General features: G+C 38.6%; 1 protein-coding gene across 5 annotated transcripts in view; it reads left to right on the top strand.

Moving 5' to 3' along the window:
- LOC125750952 (neuronal PAS domain-containing protein 2-like) overlaps window positions 1-14,788 on the top strand; it is a 58,668-nt gene that overhangs the window by 13,240 nt on the left and 30,640 nt on the right. For 2 of the 5 annotated variants that reach the window (XM_049029335.1, XM_049029331.1), the window contains exon 1: window positions 8,448-8,897. The exons of 2 other annotated variants lie outside the window; for them this stretch is intronic. The gene's annotated coding sequence lies outside the window, so the exon portion shown is untranslated. One more of the 5 variants, XM_049029334.1, reaches the window with a different exon arrangement.

The raw sequence follows: 14,788 nt of genomic DNA, 5'->3' as shown, positions 1-14,788 counted from the left end.
TGAACCGACGTGTGTGTGTGTGTGTGTGTGTGTTGTGGATGCTCGTGAGATTCTGTAAGCAACGAACGGCATTCGCCACGAGGTCTGGTTTACAGGAGTGTCTCCAAACGTGTTCCTGCATTTGCGTCAAACCAGAGCCTCCACATATCGCCGTCAACTGACATGTTCTGACTTCTGCACTATTGAGTGCAGAAAGGCCATTTATGAATAGAGCACCGTCCTATTATCTAATTGCCTGACCTACATAGCTGAGAGGAGCTAATCTCTGTGTAGGAGGGAAATGAATAATGCAGAAAAAATGTGGGAGTTCTTTATGAATCATACATGATGCTTTGGACTACTCTGACTGAAGAATCATTGAACTGAGGCTTTCCATCACACCTTGGCAAATACCCCTGTTCTACAGGTCTTCATTGTCCCTTTCTTAACAGTATTGATGAAATACACGTTTCATAATCTTTAAAAAAAAAAAAGGATTCTTTTGGAATTTATACTTTTATACTGGTTTTATACTGGTATATACTGATGCCTTCTCCTACTCTCAGGTAGGGATTGTGGAGGACAAGCCATGACGAGAGCTACAAGCCTTTGTGATCTTTGTATCTTTGTCTCATGTCTAACTGTACAGTTCACAGTGAGAAACTCACATTCCCCAGCAGGGACAGAGGTGCCTTCCTTCTCGTCAGCGGAGAGTAATGTAAATATTATTTATAGTGTCAATACTGGAAAAGGGGGTGGGAAGAATGTCCATTAATAGTGGACCCAGCTCCTGCAGTCTTTCTCGCTGCAGCGCTCTTCCTTAATTGAGCTGTTGTACGAAATAATTCTTTCAAACATAAAAAGTAATATAACTTCGCGTTCAGTTAAAAACGGGTCACTTTAATTATATACACACATTTGTTAATTAGTCTCTGCTCAAGGTCCCTTTGGTAATTCTGTATAGATAGTGCATAATGGTAGTTCCAATAATTATAATAGCAGCTCTTGTCTGTGTGCTTAAGTGAGGCTTTATGTATTATATATAGTTTTATAGTTTTACTTTCCATTTGGCATGTAGTTAGGGGTCCAAGCATTTAGTGCTGGAACCCTATTTCTTTATATATATATATATATATATATATATATATATATATATATATATATATATATATAATTGTAATTAATTAAATATGTATTTATATCTACATAATATATATGCCATGGCTACTGAAATCACAGTGCTCAAGGTCCAAACACTGTACCAGCCTTCCTTTACCTGTGACTCACGTCGTGTGAAACCTCTGACCAATCAGAATCAGTAATTATTGAACTAACAACCGGGAAGAACTGAAAACACGACCTGGGTTTGGGATTGAGGGCCAGAATTGAGCTCTGGTACATACACTCAGTGGCCAGTTCATTAAGTATGCCTGCTAGCCAATGCAAACAAGCTGCTGCTCTGAGCGGCCAGTCATTTGGCTGTAACTGAATACATACAGGACGCAGATGGGGTCAAGAGGTTCACACACTGTTCGGTGGAGGATTAGAATGGCTGAAGCGCCTGGTCTAATTGATTTTGAATGTTGTGTGTTTGTTGGCTTCACATTGTCCCCCTCAACTGTGACCCTAGTCTGGGGTCATAGATAGATGTTATGAAATTGTAAGCTAATGTAGTAATAGCGGTATGTCTTTTTGTCCCATAAAGTTGAAACAAAATATTATTATTGTTATTATTATTAATACTACTACTACTAAGGTGACTGACTGGGATCTACTTATCGTAAGTACATTAGTTGTAATAATGCATGCAATCATGCAACTTCCATTTGGAATTATTTCATGCTTTTAGCTGTGTGGTCAAACCAAGCACGAATTTCACTTAAGAAATTATATTTTTTTAGTTTAAAGCAACATGTGTAAAAAGTCTAGTAGTATATCAAAGGGCCAAATGAACCTGGTGTTTTCATTTCCCAAAAATTAGCGATTAGCGAGGCCTGTATGTATAATTCAGCCTGAGCAAAACCAAGCGCGAGTTAGCAGCTCATTTGAAAGGAAAAACCATGAAATGTGAGAAAGTGGCCTATTTTTAGTCCTATTCATCAGTCTTTTGGTAGAAGCAGCTGGCAGAATTCGCACACGTCGGCTAATGGATAGCGGAATATTGCTTGCATAAGGAGTTCAGTTTATCCCCCGCACAGTAACGTACACAATGCTGACCCTACCTGACCAGATGTCAGGATGGATGAGTTACTTTTATGCAGGACGTCATAATCGCTCACCCCTTGACTGTACGGTTTCTATGAAATCTCAAGTTACAATTAAAACAAGAAAAGAGTCTTAAATATCAATCATAAGTACCATAAAACAGAAAATGGGATGGTGGTTAAATAGCAGTAATCTTTTGCATAATTTTTCTTTAAAAATTACACAAATAAAAAAAATATATCCCTTTTGGGGGTAAAAAGAGAGCAGTTGGGTACAAAATCTTGATTGTGAAGGTTTGGACACGTACAGCTATAGGAATGATAAAGGGGTAATTACTTCATGGTCCTCTACGATGTTTGAAGTTGAACATATTAAAATCAGCTTACAGTGTGTGTATGAATAGTTTGTAGCTATGGATACTCTTTTGGTGAACCTTATCTCCTGTTTCCTGACCTAAGGCAAAATACTTATAAATGTGTAGGTGTATAAATACTGTGTAATTAAAATAAGTAAATTTCAAGCCTTTACAAATCCAGAGTCAGATGCACAGAGCATCCTCTGCTTCCCCCTTTATTTGTTGACTCTGTCGCCATGACAACGCAGCAGAAATCTGGTAAGCGTTTCTTATTTATTTATTTTTTTTATGTATGATGGTTGAGATTTCTGGGGCGGCATGGTGGTGCAGTGGTTAGCACTGTTGCCTCACACCTCTGGGACCCGGGTTCGAGTCTCCGCCTGGGTCACATGTGTGTGGAGTTTGCATGTTCTCCCCATGTCGTCGTGGGGTTTCCTCCAGGTACTCCGGTTTCCCCCCCCAGTCCAAAAACATGCTGAGACTAATTGGAGTTGCTAAATTGCCTGTAGGTATGCATGTGTGAGTGACTGGTGTGTGAGTGTGCCCTGCTATGGGCTGGCCCCCCATCCTGGGTTGTTCCCTGCCTCGTGCCCATTGCTTGCGGGATAGGCTCCGGATCCCCCGCGACCCAGTAGGATAAGCAGTTTGGAAAATGGATGGATGGATGGATGGGTTGAGATTTCTATCTCAATACGTGTCAACAGTCCTTATTACAGAACTACATCCCTCCCAACCACAACGCAGGAGATTTTCGGATAATTTACCTTGCTGAATTGCAGAAGTAAGTTCACCCACTACCAAGAGTGTGAATCGAAGGTTCTGAATGTTTTTTCGTTCATTTGTAATTGACTTTAAATATTTTTCCATCTGAATCTTTAAGCCATTTCCACAACACACCAATGTTGAGCCACTTACAGTATGTATTCAAAGGAAACATTTTACTTGAGGGGGCACAAATAATGTAGTAGAACACTCTTACTGAATGTATTAATTAACCAGAAACTAAGTGTTAGTTACGTATTTATCCCATGTTCCTTCATCATTAATCAGTTCATGAATTTGGTGTAGTTACTATATTTGTCCATGACTTGTACTTCAGTAGTTGAGTATACTGTTCGGTAACTGAGTTACTAAGTTACATATGCTCCCTAAAATAAAGTGTTACCTAAATGATATATAAATAATATCAATCAAAAGCATGTTTTGCTTTATAGAGAATAAATCCCCTCTCTGTCTTTTCAAACACATCTGGACTCAGTGGAAGGCAATGACCCCCATTGTGGAGGGTCCCTGCTGTCAGCCATGGTCCTACACACAATCCAAACCAGTGCATTTCGCCTGATAGGCATTGCGTTCCATTATAACCACTAAGGAATAATGGCAATAGCGATGTGTAAAGGTGCAGCATTTTCATTAATTGCTATGAATAATTTAGATTGTCTGACCCTTTTATACAAGCCCCGCTCACCAAGCACTGCCGATCTCTATGCACCATTTTCATAAAATCATTATTGGCATTTTATTATCTCTACAGAGATGCAGAGTCATATGTTTCCCATGCAAAGTGATACGCACAGCCATTTTATTCGTTCACACATTATCGAAAGCAAAGCACTGATATATGGCAGCGTCAACTGCCCTTGATTACAAGCTATAAACAGCTATTAATGGGTAACTGTAAACCTGAGATACACAGTCATAAATGGGTAAGGCCAAATTATTAGGGTCTATCCAAGTTTTCGAGAAGTGATGGTTTTTATATCACTGTTAAAAGTGACAGGGTGACATCTCTTCCTGAAAAACAGCAAACCATTGTGTCAGGTAGCGTAACCCACCTGTTAAAAAGGGAGTCAAATGCTGTACACTCGCGTTAGTGGTGTATTTGTGGTGTATAGCCCTCAGAAACATGATTACCTCGAGTTTACCACCCTGTGAAAATGCAATTACATATCTAGTGAGGAATCCTTAAAAAAAATACAAAAAGCTGGTTTCTGCAGATTAATCCTTCTTCACACACTGTTTAGGCATTTTTCATTGCGAATCATATTTCTGCAATTTTTTCCTACACAAAATGTTTTGTATAAACCTAAACTTGACCTGTTTGATTTATTTAAAGAAAAAAAATAAAAAATAAAAATAATTAAAAAAAAATAAATAAATATATATATATATATATATACTGTATATATGGGTAAGGCTGAATACCAGCCTTAATACATGTAATGCATAAATGGCTTGATAATGCCTGTTCTATGCAGTCTGTTGTGAACAAAATTCATTTTTCCTGAAGACATTGTTCTTTCTTGAAAACAAATTAGCAGGCCGGAAATTTTAAGATATATTGTTTTAACTATGTGCCTAAGAGGGCTGTAAAAAGACCTGTAATCAGTTATGAATTAACTGCCAAATACAACCGTGATGAGAAATTGTTCTCTGGTAAACAAAGCTATAAGCTTTCAATGTTGCTGCCCCCACATACAGGAGGTCCAGGCAGTTCTAGGCATGTTTGATTTCTCTGGTCTTTTCCTTCAGACAGTGAAGGTGTTTCGGATTTGTTTTTGCATGGTCATTTGCTTGCAGCATGTAAGTAATTTATAAATATAGCGTTTTGCTAAATTTTTACTCAGCTTTGGCTTTTGAATTATGAACAAGCCAAACAAGCATGTTTTATCTATAAAAAAGCAAGGATTTTTTGTGTCTGCTTTGAGTTAGAACATATAGATGTTCCGAGTTTCTGGTCTTGGGTGGTTCTCAAAGCTTTTTGAGGAATAGAAGATTTCAGGATTTAAGGATTCATTGAGTGTGGGTTAATATTTGTTCTTTGCTATCAGAAGTGGATATTTCAGGTCCAGAAAGGAAAATTCTTACCACTTGATTATAAACAGTTACAGTTACAGAGCACTGAACCGGTTGGTTGAAACAAAATCTTGTTCTGGATTTTTACATTCTGGACCTGAAATGTCCGCCTCTGATCACTATGGCAACTTGTTTGTGTAAGAAAGTTGCACGTTATTTTTGTGACCGAATCTCCTCTTCATAAGGGCATGACAAAATGGTGCTAGAATGTTTTGTTTGCCACAACTGTATTTTCCTGGCATGCATAGTGGGAATGGGTGGGTCATGGTGGTAGTTAATGGTTTATAAGTATATAATTTAGATTTTATATGTAGTTGGTAAGATACACTGGACAGTGAATCCTGCTCAAACATGATCACATATAACAGTACAGCTACAATCAATACCACCCACTTTATCCTGTTGTCAGACATTAGTTGATTTCTTTTGTATCTTCTTATTAGGTCCAAGTGCTCTTACATTCACTGTTGCATTATGTTTGCTGATGGCCTGCTTTTCTTTTGATATTAACAAATGTTACTAATGAACAAATGAATGTTGTAGTAAAACACCACCAAAAATCTTCAGTGACCCTCATCACTTTCATGTCAGTGGTTTGAAGAATGCTGAAAGAAGAACTTATGATTATATTCAGTAAAATATGAAAGAGCTGGACTAGCACAATAGCCCTGTGAATTAATTCCCCATTTCATTTACTATAAAGGGAAATTTAGAGGAGTACTGATTTAAACATTAAAGATTTTTTCATCTTCAAGACTACACACAATATGTAAGGAAAATCCATGATCTGAATTTTGCCTTGTATTATAAAACATGACTCGATTTATTCATTATGAAGAAAAGAATTAGTTTTTCATTGTACAATCAAAAAAAAAACTCACATGCCGCTTTCTGTGTTTCTTCAAATTCTTACTGGGAGTCAGCGATCTTGAAAGTTCTCTTTATTATGAATTAGAATCCAAAGCTTCAAAGATCGATTGCAGAGGTGTGGAGGAAAAAGGGTGGGGTTAGGGTTAGCAAAGGAACGTCAACACTGATACGATAGATAAACAGACATGATGGTTTATGTTTGCCAAAATCATTGTGCTTCACGATCAAGTTTGTTCTTCCTGTGTAATAACAAAATATTGAAAGTGAACTTTTATTGTGTTATGTGTGCTTAGTATGCACTGAACCTACATCTCTCACTAAAATGCGTGTGTGTGTGTGCATATATATATATATATATATATATATATATATATATATATATGAATGAAACGCTGCATATGTGCAGTAATATATTTACAATGTCTATGCAGCTCCTTTGTTCTAAGGAAACTCGATATGCAAAGTAGCTCTCAAACAGAACCAGTTAGCAAGCAAATTTCACATATGTTTACCTGAAAAAAACACAATGCTCATTGCTGGCTCTGTGTGTCTGGTTGAGTCAGAAAATGAAATAAAAACTAAAGGGTTGCTGAAGTACATTGCTTTCTACATGCCCAAACATCAATAAGTATTGTAAGTATTTCAGTGTCTGTTGTTCTTGTCAAAATGTAAAGTACTTACATTTATATATAGTATCATGTTTCTCTATTCTATCCAATTAAGATGAAACTGAGCTGCAACATTTTGTCATGGCTTTTCCTTTTATTAAGTCACTGTAGTTGTGTTTAATTTCTTTTCTTTATTTTCATTTTGATATAGTTCACTGCGCTTTTATGTATCATTGAGGAATTATTTCATTCTGGCATTGTAGTAGAATAATACTTATACCTGCATCCATCCATCCATCCATTTTCCAAACCGCTTATCCTACTGGGTCGCGGGTTATACCTGCATATAAAGAATTTTTCATTTTAAACCTATAATGATGTCAAAAATTGCTAAGATATGCAGTTATGCAGAAACCATGGTGAACTACTTTATGACAAGAACATCATTATAACATGAAATGGGTAGATTTTAATTTTTAATATTTTTAAGCTGGATAGACAAATGGATGGATGTGTGTGTGTGTGGTGGGGGGGTATCATTTCTTCCCTGGATAGCACTTTTGCTTCACACCTCCAGGGTTGGGGGTCTAGATCCCATCTCTGCTCTGCGAGTGGAATTTACCTGTTCTCGCCGTTCCGGGAGGGTTTCCCCTGCGTATTCCAAATATGTGTGATAAGGGGGAGTCTCTCAGTTCCCCCCGTAGTGCTGACTGTGCGCATATCTGTGCCCTGTGACGGACTGGCCTCCCATTAAGGTTGTACCCTTGCCTCGTGTCCTGTGCAGCCTGGGATAAACCTACAGCCCCCCCTGTGACCCTCTGCAGGAGAAGTGGTAGGAAGTTATATTGATGGATATGATATGCGGAGTAATATGTTTCTAAGTCTGATATAATTAGATTGTGGATAATTACCACTGGCTTGCATGATAACTCAGCTCTGTACTGGCATAAAAGACAGTCTGTTATCCCGCCCTCCTACCTGAAACCCTAGAGAGATGGGTGAGACATACCAGGCAGGTTACAGTACCTGCTGCCAAATGATTCCCTAATGGATAATTGTGGATTCAACCTACGATAGCAAAGCCCATGCAGGACAGGACTGACTCATATGGCAGATGGTCCGATCCAGGAAGCCATGTGGAATATCTCAAGTAGGCCACTGACTCCAGGATAGCTTTGGCTAAGTCATCCCATACATCCCCATATTAATAGGGGGAGAAAGAGCACACAAACACCCCCTTAAAGAACACCTGCTGATGACTGCAGAGATGAACTTCTGCCAACATATATTAAAGTAACTCCTTTTCAAAATACCGTACTCTCAGATCTCTCAAAGGCATACCATTTATAATTTGCATGAGTAAACAATTTGCAAGTAAGTAACTGTTATGGGTTTGACAATAAATTATCCAAAACTACTAAAACTATGTCCATACAGAAATGTACCTATAAGTCAACGGATAAACAAGTGATATAAATAAATTAACAAGTATAATTATTCAGCGCTTCTCTTTCTATGCATTTCCTGTTTATTTTGCGTCGGTAATTTCCGCAAAACTGATGACGAATTAAAAAGCGCCACTTGTCTTAGAATTAATCTTGGAGAAGATCTTCGATTTAAAACCTCGATTAAAATCGTCGGCTGGATGTACTTCCCTGTCTGATCGTATTTTTTATTTATTTATTTTTTTTGCTTAGGGTGTTCAGTTGTGAAATTTGTCTTCGCCTGCTAATGATGCATAAACGCCGAGATGCCGGCTGACCTACTTCGCCTAGTTCGCGGCGGCTCAGTCACTCCTGTTTACCAGGAGCTGCTTTGCGGAGGATGGTCATGTAGTTTGAAGGCTCCTACACGGCACTAACCAGCTCGGACGTACACCTACTCTATGCAGCACTGGGGGAAAGTACTGCGGTGGGAAGTCAGGTTAACACTTGGTTAATGCGGGTAACATTTATCTATACTAAGGGCAGGAGAAGCAGCGACGATCTGAAGTATGGATGTACGTCTCAGCATACTTGTTCAAGGTAGGCTGTGCCTCATGCTTTCATTTTTGCTGTATTTACTCAAGGTCTTAGAAACTACCTGGTTCCCATAAATCGGTTGCTTTTTCTTCATTAAGACGTCAGACTTGAGATATGCCGACGTTTGGTCACCGAGGTGTTATAAAGAGCTGTTGTCGGCGAAAGCGGGAGGCGCATGTCATAGTGAAGATCCGTATTTATAAAGCCCTCCGATGGTATATTCTTAGTTACCATAATAAACTAGGTAACTCTGCATGGAGTACAGTAATAAAGACCGGTGCGGCTTCAAAGTGGTTGGTAACGTGCAGTTTCTCTCAGTTATTTAACACGCTTTTATTTTATTTTATTTATTTATTTATTGGCCAGAATAAGTATTGAATGCTTTTGTGCTGTTGCTGTATATTTTGAAGGTGTCCGGGAACCCAACAAAGCTGTTTTTATAAATGTAGTCAAATTCTTACTGCGGTTTCACCCGCCACATTATTTAAATATTTCCTGTAATTCCCGTGTATCGTGATTCTGTGAAGCATTGTTCATTTGTTTTTGCAATATCTTTCATCTCATTACAGCAGGTCATATTGTACTAACTAGTTGTATATGTAATGTACAGCTACTATAATAATAATAATATGACATGCTAAAGTGATGCGGGACTGGAATGTTAATATATAGTATTTTTGATTTAACGGGAAAAAATAACGATTTTTTAAATCCATTTTATCGTGGTTTATGTTCATTTATATGATTAATGATTAATTGTGAACACGTCATTAAACGTAAATAACGTTTAATAATGATTTTAGGTGGCTATAAGGAGAAGAGTGAAGCACAAGTTTAAACCCATGATGTGCAGTTAACTCATACTAATCCTATGGTTTTGATATAGAAGAAAATAACATTCTGTCTTTCCGTATGTTCCGAATACAGCCAACTTTGCAGATTCGTAACAGTTAAGTTCACTTTTACGCGCAAGTTTTATGAATAAAAATGATTAAAAACAAAGAATGTAACTTGTACAAGAGAAAAAAAAAATGAAAATTTACATTTATAACCAGAGTGTTTAATTATATCGGGTGTGCTTACAGTTATTCTTCACTAAGTTGTTTCGGATAAGTAATTACAGTAATGAAGTGTTTTCCAACAGTTTATTGTATTCTGTTACCTTCATATACCTTCATCACAGTACATATATCACACAAGACAGAGACCATAATTCAAGCTATTGTAAAGCACATGCAGAGGCTCAGCCATTAGGCCTATGGGAAGGCGTCTGTAAGACAAAAGTTTATCACACTATTGTTGTTCAAATCAATTTGTGTAATATGCTGGAATAGCTTAAGAAAACATGTTCATAAAAATACCCAGATAAATATATGCATTGCAGAGGTTTAATTTGTTCCTTCTGAAAACAGAAGACTGTCAGAATTAGATCCACATGTGAGTAAAATAGTGTTTACTGCTAAACATTTAGTTTAAAAAGGAATTTTCCTTTCTGGCAAGATCCCTAAACCTAAGTTACAGTTTATTATCATTTATACTAAGTATGTATGTCATTGTATAATATACAAAATATTTGATTTTTTTGGGCATTCTTTCGGTTCATTTGCCGTATTATAGATATAACTGGCGGTTTTAAACTGTTCTGTTATAACAGCACATCTTGAGATTGTGTCGTCATAGTGACCCATGCCTACCCATGTGACCCTTCAGCGTCTTTGCTGACAAATGGCATGTACAACCCCATCCCCAAAAAAGCTGAGACGCTGTGTAAGATGTTAATAAAAACAGAATGCAATCATTTCCAAATGATATAAACCCAGATGTAATTGAAAATAGGACAAAGACAGCATATGCAATGTTGAAGCTGAGAAATGTTATTGCTTTATGATAAATGTATACTGAATTTGAACTGGATGACAGCAACACGTTTCAAAGACGTTTGGACGGGGGCATGTTTACCCCTGTGTTGCATCACCTCTTCTTTTAACAACACTTTGTACACCTGATATAGGATTTGAACTGCTCAACAGTTCTGGGTATCCTTTGTTTTTTTTACTTTCATGATGCATGAAATATTTTCAGTGGGTGACAGGTCTGCACTGCAGGCATGCAGGTCTAGCATCCGGACTCGTCTACTACGGAGCCATGCTGCTGTAATACACACAGAATGCAGTTTGGCGTTGTCTCGCTGAAATATACAAGACCTTCTCTGAAAAAGACATTATCTGGATGGCAGCATGTGTTGCTCCAAATCCTGTATATATCGTTCAGCATTAATGGTGCCTTCCCAGATGTGCAAGCTACCCAAGCCGTGGGCACTAACATCAGGCTGGTTGGTCCCTCTCTTCTTTAGCCTGGAGGACGCAGCGTCCATGATATCCAAAAAGAATTTGGGATTGTCATTTGTCAGATCACAGGACAGTTTTCCATTTCTGCTTCAGTCCATCCTAAATAAGCTTGGGCCCAGAGAAGTTGGTGGCATTTCTGGGTCATGTTTAGATATGGTTTCTTATTTGCATGGTAGAGTTTTGTCCTGCATTTATTGATGCAGCGATGAACTGTGTTCACAGACAGTGGTTTTTCGGAAGTGTTCCTGAGCCCACGCAGTGATTTACACTATAGAATCATGTCTGTTTTTAATGCAGTGATGCTTGTGGACTACAAGATCACGGCTATGTTCCTTGCATATGGAGATTTCTCTGGATTTTCTGGATTTCTGAGCCTGATATAATGCACTGTATGTGATGAAATTCCGTAATTTCCCTATTATTATGATGCGGAACATTATTCTTCAATTGTTGCACTATTTGCCCACGCAGTCTTTCACAGAGCGGTGAACCTCTCCCCATCTTCACTGCACAGAGACTCTGCCTCTCTGGGAGCCTCTTTTTATACCCAATCATCTTACTGACCTGTTGCCAATTAACCTATTTAGTTGTGAGCTATTGAACCAGGTGTTTTTTTTTTTTTTTAACATCGCACAACTTTTCCAGTCTTTTGTTACCTTGTCCCAACTTTTTTTTAAAATGCTTTGCAGCATCAAATTGAAATTGATCATATATTTGTGATACAACAATGAAACTTTGTTCTATTTTCAATAAAATATGGCTTCATATGATTTACAAAGGGGGCAGCATGGTGGTGCAGTGGTTAGCATTGTTGCCTCACACCTCTGGGACCCGGGTTCGAGTCTCCGCCTGGGTTACATGTGTGGAGTTTGCATGTTCTCCCCATGTCGTCGTGGGTTTCCTCCAGGTACTCCGGTTTCCCCCCACAGTCCAAAAACATGCTGAGGCTAATTGCAGTTGCTAAATTGCCCATAGGTGTGCATGTGAGTGTGCGTGCGTGTGTGAGTGTGCGTGCGTGTGTGAGTGTGCGTGCGTGTGTGCGTGTGTGAGTGAATGGTGCGTGAGTGAATAGTGTGTGAGTGTGCCCTGCGATGGGCTGGCCCCCCATCCTGGGTTGTTCCCTGCCTTGTGCCCATTGCTTCCGGGATAGGCTCCGGACCCCCCACTTATCCTTATTTGTAGAATAAGCAGTTTGGAAAATGGATGGATGGATGGATATTTCAGATGAGATGTTGACATTGTGTGTGTTTATGTGTTTGTGTTTTTTTAACTAATATGAAATTTTTAAATTATTGGCCTAATAATTATAAAGCATAATCTTTTGTATGTAATTTGTGGTTTGTTTTGAGAGGATGCATAGGTTTTTACTGAGGCTTTGCATAGAATGTAAAGTGTATTTTGTAAGTTAGTGAGGTGTTGTATGGACTGTTTGTGATTTTACTGTTGCTGTATGCTTCGGCTGCTAACGTGCAAGTAAATGTGCAAGTTCACAGATGATTCATGTTTCAGAAATAAGTAGTAAGTGTTTTAGTTTTTTGGTAACTAAATATTTACAATGTTAGATAATTAATTCAATATGTATAATATCCATGCAACAACAGGTGATAATGTATACTAATTTGCATTCATAAATATATCCCACAGAGAACCCATTTTAATTAGTCAGTTCATGTGGTCATGTTAAATATCAGGTGAACATGAGAATCCATACTGGCAAAGTAAGTTAAGTAAATATTGCTTTGCTTTAATAGCATACAAATTGAAACTAAGAAACTATAGCTTACAAAAATAGTTGTGGAGAGAGTATACTTTTTTAACAAATAATGTTAATGCATAAAATGGAATGACCCCGCAGTTATTCTTAAACAATGTTAAATATGCAAGTTTACTATCAATAATGCAGCTCAAATCGAAAACATTAACTGCAGATCCAGAGATGACTTTCGGCCAGTTAACCTTTTGATTGATAATCTTAAAAATAGTACTGCTTTTGTGGTAATTTGTATGTGTGATTTTTGTCTTTTTGCCTATATAGTTCACATCTGATTCAGTTTGAGTTAATCTCTGCAGCCATTTCGAACAGCTGGAATATTTTGCTCAGGAGTGCCATAGCACAAACCCAGCTGTGCTTTGGACTCACAACACAGAACCCCAGAGTCCTTATGATCCCGCTTAAATGGCTTCAAGAATCTGGAAGATTATAGTCTTATTTCTGTCAGTCATATTCTCAAATTAGTCTTTGTAGCTGGATTTCGTATAGAGGATTGCGCTTGTCATTGGTAGATGCGATGATACAAAGAAGGGGGAAGGTTTAGAAAAGCACATGGTTTATGTACAGAACTTAACTCAGAACGGCTGTATCCATCTCTGCCATTGCTAAAGTATTTGTTGTGTCTCTTCTATTTTTTAGCAGTTACCAAATGTAAATAAATATCTTTACTTCAAGAGGTTGAACTACAAACTGGACGAGGGAGGATCCAGTTGTGGAAGCACAATGTTTGGTTCTGAAAAAACGGCAATCCAAGACACAGGCCGTAGATCATAGAACAAGTAATGGCAAACCAGGAGAACCGAATCCCAAAATCTGTAGTCCAAACAACTGTCAAAATGTCACTGGGTCAATAAGTGCAAAACGGGAGAAAAATCACCAGATCCAAAAGGCAAGATGAAGAGCTAGGAGAATGATAGATCTAGTAGACATAAAAAGAATGGCTCAGTATTGTGAAACACACAATACCTCATGAAGAGATGACGACTGTAAAAACTAGGTCATAATATATACCACTAATAAAACAAGTCTATTAGTCATAGGTGTGCAGGTAATCCAGAGATGGAGCCAGCACTTGCCCCTCCCGATGGGTGGCCCAGAAACCCTAGACCACCTACTCTGCAGGTGGCTACAGGAGTGAGGAGCAGGGCAGTCTGAATTGGAGAGGTGCAGGTCTTCAATCAGGGAATTTTCCAGGGCATAGTGGGCTGGTACCGAAACTGCTCTTAAAGACAATAATTTCCCTGGCCTGCTAGAGCCCAACAAAGCACTGAAGGAATATGCAGCAGGTTCACCACTGACATCTAGAGGAAGGGGGTGGTTTGGCTTGGATGGAAGGCTGATTCAAAGGCTTATACTACACCAGTCTAAACAGGAAAATGAGGAGTAGGAAATTTACAGTATCAGGTGGATAACTGTAAATTTTAGGTGGTTATTGTGGCTGAGTGAAGAGGCAACCTGATGTCCTGAGTGGACCAGACTTGGAGTCTAGGGTCCAACAAGCGGGGTAGGGTGGCTGTGGCGGACAGCAAATTGTTTCTTTGTCTGTACAGCCTTCTGCAGTTGAACAGGGGCCTTCTCCCACACGTGGCTACACCGTCTAAATCACTCATCAATGGCTGGGACGTTGTTGACTCCCATGGGAAAGGTGGGGGCTGGTAGCGTAGGACACTCTGGGGAAAATGGGATAATTGTACTGAAGTATGTATTTGTGAATTCAGAGCCGAAGAGAAATACCGGCCCAAGTCTGTCTCGAGGAAGAATACTGTCTTAGATAA

The sequence above is a fragment of the Brienomyrus brachyistius genome, chromosome 10, assembly GCF_023856365.1.
Source record: "Brienomyrus brachyistius isolate T26 chromosome 10, BBRACH_0.4, whole genome shotgun sequence".
Classification (NCBI taxonomy): domain Eukaryota; kingdom Metazoa; phylum Chordata; class Actinopteri; order Osteoglossiformes; family Mormyridae; genus Brienomyrus; species Brienomyrus brachyistius.
Note: the sequence above shows the minus strand (reverse complement) of the source record. Positions and strands in the feature narration are given on the sequence as shown.